Source organism: Macaca mulatta, chromosome 15, assembly GCF_049350105.2.
Source record: "Macaca mulatta isolate MMU2019108-1 chromosome 15, T2T-MMU8v2.0, whole genome shotgun sequence".
Taxonomy (NCBI): domain Eukaryota; kingdom Metazoa; phylum Chordata; class Mammalia; order Primates; family Cercopithecidae; genus Macaca; species Macaca mulatta.
Genome location: NC_133420.1, coordinates 61,947,136 through 61,966,479, shown reverse-complemented (window position 1 = coordinate 61,966,479; position 19,344 = coordinate 61,947,136). Strand labels below are relative to the sequence as shown.

General features: G+C 44.0%; 1 protein-coding gene across 2 annotated transcripts in view; it reads left to right on the top strand.

The window, feature by feature from the left end:
* Window positions 1-19,344, top strand: part of FRMPD1 (FERM and PDZ domain containing 1) — a 152,613-nt gene that overhangs the window by 36,536 nt on the left and 96,733 nt on the right. Inside the window, exon 1 of one of the 2 annotated variants that reach the window (XM_002800037.4) lies at window positions 15,899-16,218. The exons of the other annotated variant lie outside the window; for it this stretch is intronic. The gene's annotated coding sequence lies outside the window, so the exon portion shown is untranslated. Of the gene's footprint in view, window positions 1-15,898; window positions 16,219-19,344 lie in introns of those variants that run through there. 2 annotated transcript variants of the gene reach the window in all.

The following is a 19,344-nucleotide window of genomic DNA, read 5'->3' as shown; positions in this document are numbered from 1 at the left end:
CACCTTGTGGGTGGGGTCAGCTACCCTAAAATCACATAGATAAGCAAGATTAGTACTGAGTAAGAAAGGGATGAGTTCTCAAAGGGAAGGATGCTAGACAGGTTAAAAAAATCCCCACAAATTTCCTGAAGATAAATTTCTGATGTGTAATGTATATGTATTTTCTTTTATATATAAAAATATATACATATATTTCTTTCTATATATATATATATTTTTTTTCTTTTCTTTTCTTTTTTTCTTAGATGGAGTCTCACTCTGTCTCCCAGGCAGGAGTGCAGTGGCATGATCATGATCTTGGCTCACTGCAACCTCTGCTCCCGGATTCAAGCAATTCTCCTGCCTCAGCCTCCCAAGTAGCTGGGATTACAGACACCTGCCACCATGCCTGGCTAATTTTTGTATTTTTAGTAGAGATGGTGGTTTTACCATGTTGGCCAGGCTGGTCTCGAACTCTTGACCTCAAGTGATCTGCCCGCTTCGGTCTTCCAAAGTGCTGGGATTGCAAGTGTGAGCCACTGCTCCTGGCCTATTTTTAAAATGCTTCTAATGCATATAGTTAAATTTCTTTCCAGAAATGTGTAACAACTTTCACTTTCACTTTCAATGTATGAGAAAGTTCTTTTTCTTAAGCCTTCATAACAACTGGGCAATACCATCCTATTTTTATATTTATTTATTTATTTATTTATTTATTTATTTATTCTTGAGACGGAGTCTCGCTCGTCGCCCAGGCTGGAGTTCAGTGGCGCGATCTTGGCTTACTGCAAGCTCGGCCTCCTGGGTTCACACCATTCTCCTGCCTCAGCCTCCCGAGTAGCTGGGACTACAGGCGCCTGCCACCATGCCTGGCTAATTTTTAATTTTTTTTAATTTTTAGTAGAGACGGGGTTTCACCATGTTAGCCAGGATGGTCTCGATCTCCTGACCTCGTGATCTGCCTGTCTCAGCCTCCCAAAGTGCTGGGATTACAGGCGTAAGCCACCGCCCCAGCCTATCCTATTTTTAAAATAGTTTTCTTTGTATCCAAGTAATACTTCTATAAAAGAAACCAGTGAGAACCAGTGATGTGCTGTAAACTAGGTCTCTGGGAAAGAAAAAAGGCAGCCTGGTGCAGTGGCTCACGCCTGTATTCCCAGCACTGTGGGAGGCCAAGGCAAGAGGATTGCTTGAGTCCAGGAGTTCAAGACCAGCCTGGGTAACATAGCAGGACCCCGTCTCTACAACCAAACAAACAAATAAATTAGTTGGGCATGGTGGCATGCACCTGTAGTCGCAGCTGCTTGGGAGACTGAGGTGGAAGGATCACTTGAGCTTGGGAGGTTGAGGCTGCAGTGAGTCATAATCACATCACTGTACTCTAGCCTGAGTGACAGAGTGAGACCCTGTCTCTAAATAAAGAAATAAATAAAAGAAGAAGCCCTGAGTTGGAGTTTTTACACATTTCTGTAGTATAAATGTTCCCACCATAATAGAGGTGTTTAACAACAGTATTTAAAAAGAAATGGCAGTCTTCTGCCCCATCTCTCTCTAACACCTTGTTCTTCTCCCCAGAGGGAACCACACTCAATTATTCTCTTTTCTATTTTATTTGCCTCCACATTTCTAAATCATATGCTTATACTATTATATATTAATTTATCAATTTTAAACATTACCTGTAGAAATAATAGAAAGGTATTTCCTACTATGGTAGGATGAGCTCTTAGTTCTTATACTGTCTCCCCAGTTCCCACCTTCATCAATCCCCAGATTTAACTGCTTTTGTTGTTGTTGTTGTTCAGTTGATAGCCAGTGTTTACTTATTATGACTTTGCACATTTCCTTCACTGCTATGCCAAGAAGTACATGTCTTATACAACCTTTAGCTTTTCTTTTACAATCCTTAGCTTTTCTTGGTGTAACTTCTCTAGCGTGTTTTTCTCATTTGTTTAATTTTCTCTGTATTTATTACTAGTTTTCCCAAAGTGTCCCAAAATGTATATGATGTACCTATCAACATTTGGATTTCTGCTTAAACACACCAGTGGTTCTTTCCACGCCCCCCGCCCTGCAAACTTCCTTCTCATAGTCCTTGTCCTTCCTGTGCTAATCTGGAATGGTTGTTTTGCAGCCCTGCTGCAATGCACAGCTCTTGTCCTGCTGCTTCCCACTTCCCTCCAACTCTCCTCTATTTTGCACTTCTGTTTTCTGAAACCCATGTCTTTTTTCCTTCTTGGTTTACTCTCAATTTTTTACAGAAGCTCTTGCAGTTGTTTCCTAAGACAAGATATGTGGAAGGTAAAATTTTGGAGACTTTTTTTTTCTTCTTTTTGTTTTAAAAAAAGAGATCCATGTGCAGAACATGCAGGTGTGTTACATAGGTATACATGTGCCATGGTGGTTTGCTGCACCTATTGACCCACCCTCTAAGTTCCCTCCCCTCACCCCCAACCCCCCCAACAGGCCGTGGTGTGTGTTGTTCCCCTCTCTGTGTGCATGTGTTCTTATTGTTCTGGAGATTTTTAAAGTATGAAAATATCTTTATTATGTCCTCCACTTGACCAATTGTTTGGCTGGCTATGAAATTTTAGGTGGAAAACAGTTCCCTCAGAATTTTGAAGACATTGATCCATTGTCTTTTGACTCATTCTCACTCTTCAGATACCATTGAAATTGCCATTATGACAGTGGAGAAATGAGAATTCATTTTAATTTGCATTGAAAATGAACTGCATTGTCCATGTATTGGCTGTCCCCTATGGGTAGCCTCTCTTTTAAGCTTGCACTAACCTTGAAGAAAGCACTCAAAATTTCTTTGTAAGTCCCCTCTAAAGAGAGCCATTTTATATACCGTTAATGTTCAACATAGAATTTAGTCGATATTTTCTAGCAGAAACGGAGGTGGAGATTAGTATTGCCCAGAAGTTGGCATTCAATTTAATTCCTCATTAGACATTCTGACTCCCCCTTTTTTGAACTGGTTTGATGTTTTCTCAATTTTAGAAATCGAAACTGCATTTAATAAAATTCACCCTTTTTAGTACACAGTTCTGTGAGTTTTGATAAACATACACAGTTATGTAACCACCACCACCATAGAGATACAGAATAGTTCCATCAGTCCCCAAAATTCCCCCTTGCTTCTTCGTGGTCAACCCTTCTGCTAACCCCTATACCCTGGCAAGCAAGCACCAATCTGTTTTCTGTCCCTATTGTTTTGCCTTTGTTAAATAAATGGAATCATAGAGAATGTAGTTTTTGAGTCTGGCTTCTTTCACTTAGCATAAACTTAGACTAGAAAAGTTGCAGGGCCATCACTTAATCTCTCCAGGCCCAGCATTGCTCATCTGTAAGACAGGATCTGTATCATCTGTCCTCTCTGCCTTTCAGAATGATTGTGAGGGTAGAAGGGCATGCTAGGTGAGAAGGTGCATTGAGAAGTGTAAAATGCTACACAAGGACAAATGGTTGTGCTGATAGTGAGTGAAAAAGGTGTGCCAAGAGAGAAAAGAGATCATTGGGTGTTACCTTTTGAATAACCCACAACAACTGTGGGATTTTAATTCTGATTTCAAAGGAAAATGGTGTATGCTTTTCTTTCTCTTTCTTTCTTTTTTTTTTTTTGGAGACAGAGTCTTGCTCTGTCATCCAGCCTGGAGTGCATTGGTGTGATCTCGGCGCACAGTGCAACCTCTGCCTCCCAGGTTCAAGCGATTCTTTTGCCTCAGCTTCCCAAGTAGATGGGATAACAGGTGCCTGCTACCACGCCTGGATAATTTTTGTATTTTTAGTAGAGACAGGTTTCACCATGTTGGCCAGGCTGGTCTTGAACTCCTGATCTCAAGTGATCTGCCTGCTTCGGCCTCCCAAAGTGCTGGGAATACAGGTGTGAGCCACTGCGTCTGGCCTGGTTTATGGTTTTTAATGAAAGGACTTGTGTTATGAGCAGTCCATGTCTCTGTGGCCCGGAGAGCAGCCTGATAATGTCAGGGAGGTGGCTGCCCACCTGATTATAAAACTCTGCCCACAGACTTTCAGGAACTGATTCCATTTAATAAATCTTTGATGTCTTAAACAACTTTTGTTTGTGTATCATCACAAAGAGAGGGGGTCTTATCTTGGGACCATGGTGCAAAAAGTCAAGGATGTCTCCTGCTTGCAACCTCATGGGAGTTATTTTCTAAATCCTTTACTCTTCAAAATTGATAAGAAAATAAGGCCTTTTCAACTGATGGACTTACTAAAAATTCTGCAAGTTCCCCACTTAGTAAGATCTTGGGTGCTCCCAGGGGAGAGCCATTTCAAACAGTTATAATGTGTTCTAGCACCCCTACTTTGGTAAAGTACCTGCTTCCAATGTTGGCTGTACTTCCTCCTCAGAGTCTATCCTGATCTTCACAGTTCCAGCTCTCCCCTCTCAAAGTGACTTCCTGCTATGAAAGCCCTGAGAGCAGAGGTTCCCCAGCTTTCTCGTTTCATGGTGCCCACAGTAATTTTTCATAGCACCCCCAGGTAAAAATAAATGTGTAACAGTTCCATATATTAAGTAGTTAGATCCAAACAACTTAATAAGCATTGAAGTCCTAATAATTCAGTAGTTGTTTGAAAGAAAGTGCACATACATTTTAAATATTATATTTTTATTTAATTTTAAAATAACCACAATAAGTTACTAAAGGGATGTGTGTGCCTGTTGGATGCTGTACAACTTCTCAAACCTTGCATCAGGTTGGACGCATTTCCTGTTCCATGTTGGGTTTTGTGCAAAAAAAACCCAACTTTTTATTGGGTTTTTTTTTACAGCGACTTTTTTTTTATTACAGCGACTAATGAAAACTCAGCTTTGCAAAGATATGATGTCATAGGAATGTAACATGATCTGAGAACTGCCTGGAGCCAGCAGTTTGCACATGTCCGGTAGATTCTGGGTGTCGCCATGTTTCCCTTGAAAAATTAAATATCCCATTGTAACCCTGGGAATTTGCTGTGGCTCTGCAGGACACCTCAACCCATAGTTTGGCCCTAGAAGTTTTCTGTACCTCTCATGATAAAAAGCACATTCTCCTCCTATCACAGTTATTTGAAGACATACATTATGTCTCCTAGTAGAGCTTTTTGAAGGTCAGGACCATGTCTGATTCATCTCTGTATCCTCCATAACACCTCTCAGTAAAAGTAACTAGCATTTTATGAGCACTTACTAACGCCAGGATGTCCATACATCCATGGGCTGGATGACTCCAGGGTCCATGCACTTCCCAGGACACTATCCCACCTCACTTAGCACAGTGCCTTGCCCATAAGCTCCCAGTCAATTTTACTTGAATGAGTGAATAGAATTGCATATACTTAATTTGGGCCACACCTTGCAAAACAATTCATAGAACCCATTCAGGCCAAGTAGATGCCTCTATACAGCCAGCATGAGTTTGGGGCACAGCACTGGGGCCAAGCATAGCTCTGTCACTTACCTCTGGCCTCAAGCAAATGGTCTAACTGCTGTGTGTTCCTGTTTTCCTCAACTGTGAAATTGGATAACGATGCTTCACTTAGGAGTATTATGAAGGTCAAATGAGATATTGTCTGCATAAGGGCTCCAAAGGACATCAAGGTGGTGCGTGTTAAGGGATTATGGTTCAGTGTAGGTAACACAAATACCATTAATGGCATACCCCTATTCTATGCCTCTTCCTGGTAGGGCTGAAGGAGGAGGGGTGGCTGAACCGAGGACAGAGTTATGGGAGAAGAAGGGGTTATAAGTAGCTGTTTCTTTTCCCCAAGTGACCATTCTCTAGGCACAGACTGAAATTCCCTCTGGAGCTGCACTAATGGACACATTAGTATCAGTTGACAAAGTACCATACGCTCTGAAATGTTCTCCCATTAGGCTTCATGGGAGGTGGCAGGAATTCATGATCCATTATAGGAAATCTGCCATGATTTTAGCCTTCAGTAAAGCGTACTCTTAGGCCTCCTAGGCTTTGGAAGTTCAGGATTTGCCTTCAACTACATAATGATGCACAAGACATTACTTATTTTAAGACAGGAAGTCTGTGAAGTAAGGTTATCTTTGTCAATAGTAGACTCATAAAATCATCCTTTATTTTGGAAAAAAAAATATGTTTTAACAATGAATTATTTTGTGAGTATTTGCTCTTTGGTTTCAGGTTAACCAGCATGTGTACTGGTCATTAATCGGGATCCAGATTATGATAATAATACATAATGTCTTCAGTGGCATTAATAAGTACATGGTTTTTCATAAGTCACCATGTTATTTATTTATTTACTTATTTATTTAGAGACAGGGTCTTGCTCTGTTACCCCGGGTGGAGTGCAATGGAGCCCAGTAAAATCTGGGCTCACTGCAGCCTTGTCCTCCTGGGCTCAAGCCATCCTCTCACCTCAGCCACCCGAGTAACTGGGACTACAGGAACGCACTACCAGGCCTAGCTTGTTTTTGTATTTTTGGTAGAGACTGGGTTTTGCCATGTTACCCAGACTGATCTTGGACTCCTGAGCTGACGTGATCTGCCACCACAGCCTTCCAAAGTGCTGAGATTACAGACCATGTGATTTTTATGGAAATTTCCTTTGCAAGAAGTATCATGTCTCTTAATACCAGTCAGTTTGCATAAAACAAAATGAAAGGAAAAAAGGATGAAAGAAAGACCCAAACTCCACCAATTGCAAAAGAAAAGGCAGACTTAAACTGTCAAGAGCTGGGAGTTTCAAAATGTATAACAATAGCTGCCATTTATTGAATGCCTGCAACACCCCAGATCCTGTGCTAGGTGCTTTATCCTTACTGGTTAATTTAATTATCACAACACCCTTCAAGGTCAGTATTATCTGTGTGTTAGGATGAGAAAACCAAGAGGTTACATTAGTTGTCCAAGGTCATAAAGCTAACAAGAGCTGGCATTCAAGCTACATCTGACTCCACAGCCCAGATCCTTTCCAGGACATCCCCCCCTGATTCAAAGAATAGGCTGAAACACAGTGTTGCAGTACATGGTACATAGTAACAAAACATGAATAAAGCCTTGTTTTTAAGAAAATCTAGATCATCCCTCCCTCTCCCTATCCTACACCTAAGATAGGAGAGAAACCTTCCAAGATTTTCCCCTGTGTCTGGAGACTGTCCATGCACTGTTTCCAGAATTTAGGGAATGTGTTAGCTGGAGGGGGTCCAGATTAGTCTAGTGCCTCCCCGACATCCCCCAGTTACTTTCATTCAGGTTTACTCTGCTTATACCTGTCCTCTACAAGAGGCTTCTGTTTAGTAGGATTTGAGTTAAATAAAGGATTCTACTGGTCTCTTTTCTACCAAAGTTGGAAAAACACTGACATAGTCCAATTCTATGTTTTATAGGTGAAGATCTCTCGGACCCAGAGCAGGCTTGACCAAAATAACCTAGAAAGGTAGGACAGGTCCTTTGCTCTTTAAATTTTAAATTTCTGGATCACTACAGCAAAACTATTGGGGTGAGAAAGACAATCACCACAGGAAATATGCTCCAAAAGCTGTTTTCACCTGTTGACAGAACAGAGGAGGGTAGCAGAACCAGATTTAAATTCTGACTCCATCACCAACACCAGCTATCTGGATGATCTTGAGCAGGTTACTTAACCATGCAGAGTATCTTCATCTGCAAAAAAGACACATGATACTTGCTTGTTGGAGTTTTTGTGTTAGTATATTAAAAATACATAGCATCTAATAGGTGTTCCTTTCCATCCTTAGAGCCTTCCCATAGGCTGTTCTCTCTGCCTGGAAGCTCTATCATCCTTCTCCCCTTCAGGTAGCTGACTTGGACTTATTTAAATGTTTCTTTCACTAGATTTCTTGGATTTGAATCCAAGCTCTTACTAGTTGAGTGACCAGGGGAGCATTTAGCCTTGGTTTTCTCATTTATAAAGTGGGGGTATTAATATATAACCCATAGGGTTATTAAAAAGAGATAAACTGCTTAGAACAGTGCCTAACAAATATTAGGTCTCAATAAAATGTGGCAAGGACTATTTGTGGGATCCATAATTCCAGAGGGCTCTTTTTCCTCCTTCGGTAAGCTATTCACATTGCCTGGAAGCTCATGACATTTACTCCTTATTCTTGGAGTTCAGAAATGTCACCAGGATATATTTTTAAATATCCATTCTGCCAATCTTTGTCTTTTGATTGGTGTATTTAGATTATTTACACTTAATATAGTTATTAAAATGTTAGAACTTAACTCTGCTATGTTATTTGTTTTCTTTCTGCACAGGGGAAACTCTTGGAAGTCTTCTCTCCCATCTGTTTGTTCCCCATTTCTCACTCCTCGTTTTTCTTTTTCCTGTCTCCCTGTGGGCTACTTGGGCTTTTTTAAGAATGCTACTTTGATTTATCTAAAGTAATTTTGAGTGTATCTCTCTGTGTAGTTTTTAAAGTTGTTGCTCAGGTATTAAACCATACATAAATATCTTACTCCAGTCTACTGCTCCTGACATTTTACCCCTTTCAGTGAAATGCCTGGGACTGGAAGTTCTAGGTGTGTGTTTTAAAATTAATACAGTGTAGAAATTAGAGTCTTTTTTACCTGATAACTCAAGTCCATACATTTAATGTATAGGTAATTCAAGTGCATAAATTTGATCTGATAATTCAAGACTATGGGCTTAGTCTTTTTTTCTGTTATTTTTTGCTTTGTTCCTTTGTTATTTTTCTTCTGCTCCATTTGGTACTATTATTTGCATATCTTCTAGATATTTCATCAATGTTTGAAAATCCTCTGACTCATAATTTCTATTTCTTTTTATTTTTGGCTTGGTAATCATCATTAAATCAGTTTTCAGTGGTGTTCATTACATTTTTCATTTCCACAATTGAAAATTTAAAAGATTGTGTGTCTAACTTTCAAAAACCATTTTTCCTCATTTTGATCATTTCTTTCTAACCTCTACTTGAATCTCCTTACATTTTTGATTCTAAAAAGTTAGTTTTTCTTCTATTAAATTGATCTCAATGTGATTCATCTCTTTTAGTTATTCGTCTTGATTGTGCTCCTTCAAGCTATTGACTCCCCTTAAATAATCTCTGATCTGCTTTGGCTACTTCCATCAATGCCTGGGCAGGTTGGGCTTTTGTGGCTTCTTGGGTACCATAGTTCAGCGATCATGAAAGGAAAGAAGGATGCTTCTCCAGTGGCCTGGTGGTGAACAAAGCTACCTGGCTGGGTCCACCAGGCTGAGGTGAGGTGGAAGAGGCTTTTAGGATCTTTGGACACTCCCAGAATTAGTAGGGTGGGGTTGGGCTGCTGTGTGCCATTGTGTAGTTTGTTTATTGCAAGGGCATCTGGTGGAGAGGATTAACAGGGTCTAACATCCACTTGCTGAACTGTGTACCCTGGTGTGGAGCTACATCAGCCCGAAGAAGGAAGCATATTTTCTCATTTTCACAAAGGTATCTGAGGGGGGAAGCTTTTTTCCAACCCACATAAAGATGCTGTGCGGGCTAGGCGTGACCCTCAGGGGATAGTTTGGCCCACCCGTGACATTCCGTTCTATAGCGGCAGGTGTTGACAGAGTCAGGGGTCTTCCCGCAGAGCTATGTGCAGGAAGCGGGCAGGGACAGTTCTTCCTCACCTGTCGAGGGGCCCTGCTCAGCTGGGGTCAGCTGGGCCCCTCAGGTAGCCCAGGATTGAAAGCCTTTACTGCAGACTCACTAGCGAGGCCGACTACTTCCCAGCTCCTGGGCCTTTGTCCTTCTTGCAATTGTGGACAGTGTGGCAGCGACACTGCCCTTTGCCAGTCCTGCACTAGGATTGTGTGTGTGGAATCTCCTTTGGGCTCTGGCTATAGGCAACAGTGTCCTATGCCCCATTCACTGGATGGCTCACAATTTGGGTCCCCTCAGCAGGGAGCTGGGTGAGAGAGGGGCTCAGGAGGCAGGCCCCCCATCTTCAGAGAAGCCCCCTGGGTAGGCATGCTAAGGTGATTTAGGAAGTTTCTCTATAACACAGTTCTATTGCAGCCATCTTTCCTCCCCAACAGTAGAGCTCTGTTTCCCAGATAAACCTGAATCTGAATCCCATTTGCCAACTCTGTGACTTCATACCAGTCACTTGAATTCTCTGAGCTTGCCTCAGTTTCATCTGTAAAGTGGGGATTGTCATGTGTGTCTTGCATAACTCAAGGAGCTGTTGAGAGAATCAAATGAGATGATTGCTGTGTTTGGTGTTTTGCAAACTGAAAAGTGCTATGCAAAAGTAAAGAGGTGAAAAGAATAGTGTTAGAGAGGGTGGCATCTGCCCCTGGGGGCTGTGGGGAGCACAGTGGCACTGGGGACTTGCAGTCACCCAGCAGATGCAAAGCAGAATGAAGCCTTTGGGAAGTGGCCAGATGTAGTTGTCAAGACCAGGGTAGGGCCACACTCGACGCTGACCACAACCTCAAGACGTGCCTTCTTCTGGGGAGCTGATCTCCCAGGAGCTGAGCCAGCAGGAAAAAAAAAAAAAAAGAGAGAGAGAGAGAGAATTTTAAAAAGAGATAAAAAGGCAAGAGTAATGGATGCTGAACCTAGTCCTATCTTTTCAAACTGTCTCTCAAAACACTGAAAGATTTATCACTTGAGGAATGAGATAAAAATTCATCTGACAAGAGACATAAAGAGCTTGAATATTTTTTAAAACTTGTGATAATCATTCCCAATTCTATACAAATATCTTATTGCCATCCTCTGTTTCTAACTGAGTTGTCATGTCCATTACATTAGCAATAGATTCGAATACCAGTTTTATCAAGGAGCAGAGAATGCAATTAGGAACAGGAAAAGAAATATAAGCAGACGAGGCTTAGATGAGAGCTAAGGAAGCAATCCAGAAATGAGATGTGTTTTCCATCCTCCTGCCCTACCATTTAAAAAAAGGTAAAAATAGATCATTTTTGGGAGAATGACTGTGATAAGCAGTCAAGCAAGTTTTGGAGGGTGTTGGGAGACTTATCTCTCTTCACCAGTACACAGATAATGAACTTGCTAGCTCAACTCCCTATTCTTAGTATTATGCAGTGAATTGGACAATTCGTTTTTAAGAAGTGAGCAGTGAATGTCTGCTTTGGTGTCCTCGAATCTTGGGAGTAAGAACATATTGTTTTTATGTCAAATTTTCTCTCTGTAGAGCAACAATCTAATTGTCCTTAAGAGGTAATATAATCCTCATGATAATCACCCAATTTCTTTTGCCAAGAGCAGTACCTCTCTTCGTGACTGTTAACACTTCAGCTTCCTTAATCTCAAAGAATCATTTGGTTTAGAGCTCAGGGTACATTGGTTGTCATCAGGTATAATTGCCACTTCTTATAGAGGAGTAAAGTATAGCTCAGAGAGGTGATGCGACTTTCTCATAGCTACATAGCAAGACAGGGACAGAGCTAGGGTCCAGAACTCTAGGGCACTGCTTTTCTACAAGTAGCTCAGCAGAAGTACTGGCATAGATATCAGATAGGGCTGTTTTTAATAACCCTAGTACTCCTATAGTCCCTGAGTCGTGGCTCACCCAAGCCTTGATGTAACTGTCTCATTATATTTCTGCATAAGACCTTGAATATTAAGAACATACAATCAGTTTATGTGGTGTAATAACACTCTCTTCACCAAACCATTTCATCCCCTATCCACTGTGGATTCACTTCAGAAGTCTTAAGTCTGTAGTAGGCACTCAACAATGTTGACTGAATGAATGAATAACCACTTAGAGGCCCATTAAGGAATCATGTCGTTTTTGATCTGAAAGAGACCTGGAAGGTCATTCTGGTCCCATTCCTCCATTCTGCTGAGACTTGAAGAGTGAGAGGACTCGGGTGCAGTGGCAGAGCACTCCTATAGCTCTTTTCCCCTCTGCTTCCCATACGGTGTTCTTTCTTTCACCCATACTGCTTCTCATCAATTTGATCTGGAAGCATTAAAATTGCCAATTTACTTGTGTTCTGGTAAACAAAATAAATATTTCTAACATCTAAAACACTTAACATTTAAAAACACTACTCCATAGAAAATGACAGGGTCAGGGTTTTGTTTTTTTTTTTTAAACCATATGGAATTTGATCATTCTGAAGAAGAACAGAAACTTGTCTTAAGTCACTGCAGACAGTAAAGCTGAAATTTGAAGCAGTAAATGATTCTATTTTGGGAACAATAGACATGAAGTCAGGAAGAGTTAGGCATTCTAAGAAGGAAGTTGTATAGAAAAGCCAACTATTAAGTCAGGTCTCAGAAGTATTTGAGGGCAAAGGAGATTAATACAGGTAAGGGGAAGGTATGGGCACTTAGCAGATGACAAATGTCATAATCGTTGCCATAGAGAAAGCAAACTTTTAGCTGAAATGGTACTTATGGGAAATAAATTCGAATCTCAGATGTTTGAGTCAGGAAGTCTCATTAGGATGCAACATAGCTTGTCATTATGGGCTATGACATAGTGTCACTAAAAAAAGAGAGACATCAGAGAGGGACAAGGCACAACCACATAGCAATATGAGAAATTTCATTCTTGCTATATCTTGTTCTATATTAATATTAGATCATTTGATGCTATCCCCTCACCAAACATGACTCTTCAGAGTGACAAAAACAGAGATTAAAAGTAATCTATATCCAAATGACAGCTGTTAGGGTAAAACTTGAGAAACATATATATTTTATTTGTTGATTTATTCATTCATTCAATAAATATTTATGGAATTACGGGAAGGCAAAAATAAATAAGACATTGTCTTTCTCAAGAAGGTCTCAAGAAGACAGACATGTAAACAAATCATTGTAATGGGTGTGCTGGGTGCTTAATTTGCTGTATGCTGTACATAAGTATAGCAGAGGCTCAAAGCAAGGACTGAGAAGAGTTCATGGAGGACAAGATATTTTTGACCAGGATTTAAAGGAAGAAGAAAAGTTTGTCCAGCAGGTTGGGTTAAAGGCTAGAAAAACAAGGAAGCCTCCCAGAGGGCAATAATAGCTTATGTAAAGTATTTAGCAGTATAGGATTTAGAATTTCACATGAAGCCCAGTGCAGCTATTTTAAAGCTGTGGAATCTTGGCCAAGCAACTTTACTTCTTGGAGCCTCAGTTTCTTTCTCTGTAAAATAAGTAGAGTAATCCTTACTGCATACAATGATTAGATGCATTCTTAATAGTGCTGGGTAGCAAGTAATGAATGCTGTTTCATCTCCAGGAACTCTTATTTTTTAGAACACTCCTAGGTTTTAGGCATTGTTATTATGCTCCCTTTGCAGAGGGAAAAAACCGAGAACTGAGAGGTAATGGAACTTTTCCAAAATTACATAGGTTAAAAAGCAGCAGCACTGGGATTTGAACCTAGGCAGTTTGACTCAAGACTACATTTTTTTTAACACTATGTTATGTGCCTCTTATTACCTAAGGTACCCTAGGAACATAAGGTGTTCGGTGTGCAGGTGTGGGGGGAGGTAGAGATGGGGCCACAGGGGTAATAGGATCACTGTGGACTCATGTGATGCTAAGGAGTTAAGACTTTGCTGCATGATCAAGAAGGAACAATGGAGGTGTCTTCAGCAGGAGAGTCACTGGTCAGGTCTGTGGTTGAAAAAGATCACTGGCAGTATGTGGAGGATGAAAATAGGAAAGACTGGAGGCGGTTACTACAGCCTTGGCAAGAAATGGTGAGGCTCCAACGAAGGCAAGGGCAGCAGGATGAGGGGGAGGAGACATGTGTAAGAGAAGTTAAGGAGACAGAGCTGATTGGACTTAGTGGCCAGTAGAGTATGAAGGCCAGGAAGAGGGAAGAGTCTAGACTGTCCCTTTGGTTTCTAGTTTAGGTGCCCAGAGGAAGGAAGTGCTGCTACCAGTTGAGATAGAGAAGCAATGCAGAAGGGGTAATTTGGGGGAAAGATGTGGATTTGGTTTTGGCTCTGTTGAGACTGGGGCACCTGAGGGACATTTAGGCGATGTCCAGCAGGCAGTTGTGTCTCTGGGTTTGGAAGACAGAAGGTTTGGCTGAAACCATACAGCTGATAGAATTGCTCTGTGAGAGTGAAGGGAGAAAAGAGGCCAAGGAGGGGCATGAGGGCAATGGCAAAAGAGGCTGAGGGGCAAGAGGGACCAGAATGAGAATCTGAGGAGAGCGGGGTCAGGGCCTGGGTCCAGCACCTAGAGAGGCTGACACTGACACAGGTAGCTAGGAAATGGAGGGGGACAGGGCAAAATTCCATGGGGAACATTTGTGCTCACTGGACAGGAGAATAGTTCTTATCTTACTTTCTGACAAGTGCTATGCTTTTTGGTGTTTAACTGCCTTGGAGAGAGTAATTTGATGATTAATATTTATCTACAAACTAATTTTTAAAATTAAACTTTATTTTGAGAAAATTGTAGATTCACATGCAATTGTAAGAAATAATTCAGAGAGACAGAATACTTGATTTTTAAAAAGTTTTCTTTATTCCCACTATGGCTTCAGATTCTTCCACCCTCACGGCTCTTCTGTCTCCTGGGGCAGAACTTTGTATACTACATCTAGTGCAAAGACCCCTGAGGAAAGCAAAAGGCTCACTCAGCCCGTGGATCTGGGTGGCAGAGGGCTGGGGCACTGAGAGAAAAGGGAGCTTTGCGTGCAGTCACGTAGGAGGTCTTTCAGCGATGGAGCCACTCAGGAGTTTCTGGATGGACTCCTGGATTTGGAAATGAAGGTCACAGAGGAGGAGCACCTGCCTTCATCCAGACTTTGGCTCCAAAGTGCTGCTAGTCTCCCCCTACTGCCCTTGGATGAAGGATGCACTTGTTAACATCTGCCTGTGCACCATCCCCAGAATGATTTAACATCCCAATCTGGTGGTGCCTCATCCCTACTTAGAATTGCTCCATGAACCTGCCAGTGCACTGAGAACACGGTGCAAACTCCTTGACCAGGAATTGGCCCCTGCTCACTCCCCTGCTTTATGTCTCAACTCCTGCCACTCCCTCTGTGGGATCTCTCTCATCTTGGGGTCTTTGTTCCTGTGGTCTCAACCTGAAAGGCTCTCTCCACACTCCTCCCTTTCATTGCCCAATTCCACTGGCCTTTCAGGTTTCCATTTAGAGCATGTCCCCTCCAGGAGGCCTTCACTCTGTCAGTGCAGGCCTATGTGGTGCCCTTGGCCCTATGGGATCTGGCTATTGTTACAGGAACTGGACTGTATTTTAATAGTCCTAGACTGTACATTCTGTGAGGACAGGGACTGCTTTATTAAAGGTGTATTGTATCTCCAGTGTCTAATGCAGGATATGGACCTAGTAGGTGTTCAGTAGAGTTCAGCACAGAAAATAGTTCGTGCATAGACACACGCATTTGGGTATAATGGTCAGAGAGGTGGTAGGGTAGGACCAGAACCAGGGGAGTGGACGAGATGGCTCAGGGGGTCAGAAAAGGGCTGAGTGCAGAGTCCCAGGGCGTTCCAGCATTTTAGAGCTTCTGGTTTGAGGAACCCTCAAGGAGACCGAGAGAGTGACTGGAGAGGGCCGAGGAAAGCTGGGAGAACGGTTTCCCAGCGCGGAAGGAGTTTAGAGAGGCAGCGGCGGTGGTCCACAGTGCCTAACGTGGGCCCACGCTTTCCCTCTCTCTTCAGCCGAACACCTGCAGGGCATGGGGGTCAGGGGGCGAGTCAGAGTCATCTCCGTCCCTCAGGGTTCCCCATAGCTGGGGCTCTTCCTGGCGGAAGCGAGGCGTGAGAAGAGGGTCGTTTTGGGAACTCTTCGGGGTTCCAGTTCTGGCCCAACCCCACGGGTCTGGGTGACCTTGGGGAGTCCCTTTCCTCTTCCAGCCTCAGTCTCCCCCTGGGTACTCAGCGGACGCTGCGTGCCCCGGCGGTGAGCTGAGGCAGGCGGCGGAGGCAGGGCCCGGGTGGGAGCGGGACCGCCCACTGCGGCGGGCCGGGACCTGGGAGCCCGCGGAGGCTGTGCGCGGGGCTCCTCCCCCGGGGCTGGGGTCGCGGCGCCGGCAGCTGGCGGCCGCGCAGCTGCAGCCTCAGCACCTGCCGCCGCCAGACGGCGCGGGCGCGGGCGCGGCCCGGCCTGGCCACCCCCTCCGGCTGCAGCCGCGGCGCGGGAGGCGGAGCCCGAGCCGAGCCCGAGCAGCGCTGCTGCCCGAGCCTTGGCCGCGACCGTGCCCGCCGCTGGGCGGGGCCGCCCCTCTTCGAGAGCGTCAGCCCGCTAGGTCCTTGTCCGCGCGGGCGGCACCTCCTCTGCAGGTAAGGGAGGGGTCCCGGCACCGCAAAGTTTTGGGGAGACTGCCTGTCCCCACACCCCGGGCCTGCGCCTAGGCTTCCTCCGCGCCGCCCTCCGCCTGCACCACCAGTCCCGGGTGACCCGCGCCCGCCTCCGGTCCTCGTGTCCCTAAGCCCGGCTCGGGGGCGCGTCCGTAGGCTAGCTAAGGAGCTGCCACCGTGAACTGCTTGCACAGTAGCGATGTGTGTTTAAGTTTCCGAGATCTGCATGGTGTAGTGAGTGGAAAGAGCGGCAACGCTGGAGGGGGAGAGACCTGGGTTCAGGTGCGGCCGCGGCCAGTGCCAACTTTCTGAGTGACCTCAGACCAACCCTCCCTGCCCGTCCTCGATGGCCACACCTGAACCAGAAGGGGTTCGCTAGGGACGATCAGCTGCAGTGCCAGTGCCTGTGTTGTTATTTTTTGAGTAGAGGGGCATCCCTGAGTGTCTCAGCTCCAGAACTCATGGCAGGTGGAGAGGAATGACCCACGGAAGTGAGTCTTTGGGGTCGCGTCGCTAACTTGCAGCAGCTTTGGCTGAGATTTAGGAGGGGCGTTGAGTCAGCCTCGGGGAGCAGGGGATACTCCGAGGGTTAGGAGTCAAGACTCTGGCTTCTGGTGGCTCCTCTGCCATCCACCCACCGTCTGTGTGACCTTGGGCAAGTGCCCCCTGCTTTTGCCACCTATGAAATAGGGTGGAAGTCGTGTTCACTAGATGTTCACTGTATCTTTCAGCTGTAAACTCTGGAGAAGCGGAACCTCCGGTTCTCTGCATTTAGTCAGTTTGGGTGGAGGCAATATTTCACCAAGAATCCATCTAGCACTTGCAAATGAGCGTTTAGAAAATAAAGGAGGCATTTGCAGTTTGCTTTGGAAGTCCCAAAATAGGCATGGGGAGGATTGGTGAACGCTCAGCTCGCCTTCTTTAGTGCTTTGGACCATCATGAAATATTCAACAACATAATGATTTGTTTTCAAAGTGACTTATAGATCAGGAAGCGTTTCTGTTTGTGAGTCGGTTATTTTTGTAAAAACCTCAGAATGGTTGTTTGGGGGGAAAAATGCACTGTTCTAGGGGTCCTGACTTAGAGGCCAGCATCTACTTATTTCTAGTTTAAGATGATGGTTGAGATGATTTCAAATCGAGACAATTTCGGGCATCCTTTGGTCGGTGTTGAGTGTGCATACGGTTAAGGAGCCAAGTTCATATTTTCCAGGACCGACGCATTCTGGCACAGCCACAGCAAAACAAGCACGAGGTAGTTAACTGTGTGATGCTAGAAGGAGAACTTTATTCTTTTGCCCGATATCTTGTTCCCCTTGTGCTGCAATTAGTGTGTTGCCAGTGTGTGGGTGAAACGCGTTACCATGAAAGAATTCTCGCAGAAGTGATTTTATGATTTTATGTCCTTCCTCGACATCCTGGTTTTAAGTTTCAAGCATTATGAAATCGGAGAGCTGGTGAAGGTGTGCCTGGTGACCAGAGCAGAGTTGTGGTACTTGTTTGCCTTTCCTGAATGAGACCCCATCCTCGAAGCTAATTTGTCCAGAGCCTTTTATCTCTCTGATGCATTCAAATGCCACCAGTCTTTTCCCTCTTCATTCTCTATTGGTTCAGCAAGCACTTTCTCACTACTCATTCGGGAGGCACAAACATGAAAATTACCAACAGGCCCTACCCTCAAGGAGCTCAGGTTCTGGTGAGGAATAAAGAGGCTTGTGCCACAGGATCTTCATTCTGGGCTTTATCGCCTGGGATCCCTGTGAACACTAAGGAGGGCGAATTCCAACTGGAGATATTGGAGAAGGCTTTACAGTGGAAGGTGGAAGAAGAGGATTTCAACAGGTGGTGAGGAATAGAAAGGCCATGTGTAGGTCAAGGAGCTGGTACGAGCAAGGAACTGGTGAGAGCTGGGAAAGCATGAGACAGATGAGAACAGTGAGCCAGGTGGAAGCACAGAGAAGGCAGAGCACTTCAGAGAAAGGGCAGCAGGAAGAGGCTCTGGAGACTCTGAACCTGGGCTGGAATCCTTGCTGGCTGTGGAGTATTGGACCTCTGAGCCTCACTTTTTTTATTTGTGAAAGGGGAATAATAATAATTCCAAACTCACAAGATTAAATGAGATCATGTGTAAAAGTGTCTAACAGGGTGTTTCCATGTGATAGGTGTTGGATAAAAGTAAATTCTTTTTATCAGAGGGTTCATAGGCAAGCTGAATAAGTGTTTGAAGCCACCATTGGAGTAAATAGTGCTTTTTGTTGAAGCATGTGCATTGGTTTTGAACCTCACCACCAGCAGAGAGTTCTTGTGACAATGTGATGTGTACTCGAGGTGCCTCCTGATTCAAGGGGCAGGGGCTTTTTGTTATTTGGAGGGTGTTCAGATCAGATACTAACATCAACAACAGGCAATGCCCTGTAAATACTGTTAGGTGGTGGGAGGTCACAGAAGGCTAATCAGAAGTCTCAATCCCTGCCTCACACAAGCTTATCACTATGTGCTCAAGAACCCAGGTTGGTTGGGTGGGGGGTGCAGATTTGACAGTCAGACACAGCTCTAAATATATCAGCTTTGTCCATATAGCTGGGAGCGGGGTAATGGCTCCCTTCTGTCTTAGATTTGCAATGGTTTCAAAGAATAGGACACAACCTGGGCAGCATAGTGAGACCCCCATCTCTACAAAAAATTTACAAATTAGCTGGGTGTAGTGGGTGTGCACCTGTGGTCCCAGCTATTTGGGAGGCTGAGGTGCTGAGGTGGGAGGATCACTTGAGCCTCACTCAGACTGCAGTGAGCTATGATCATGCCACTGCACTCCAGCCTGGGCAGAAGAGTGAGACTCCATCTCTAAAAAAAAAAAAAAAAAAAAAAAAAGAGGACAGGAAGGTGAAGAATAACATTGCAATACCTTATGACCCTGTGTAGTACCATGTAGCATCTATGGTACTGTCCTTCATTTTTTTTCAATCAATGGTTATTCATAGAACACCTGCTGTCTGCCAGAAAATTGTTCTAGGTACCTCGAGAATACATTGAAACAAAAGGCAAGGTCTCTGCCTTCCTGGAGTTTATATTCTAGTTGGAGAAAATAATGAACAAGTCATTACATAA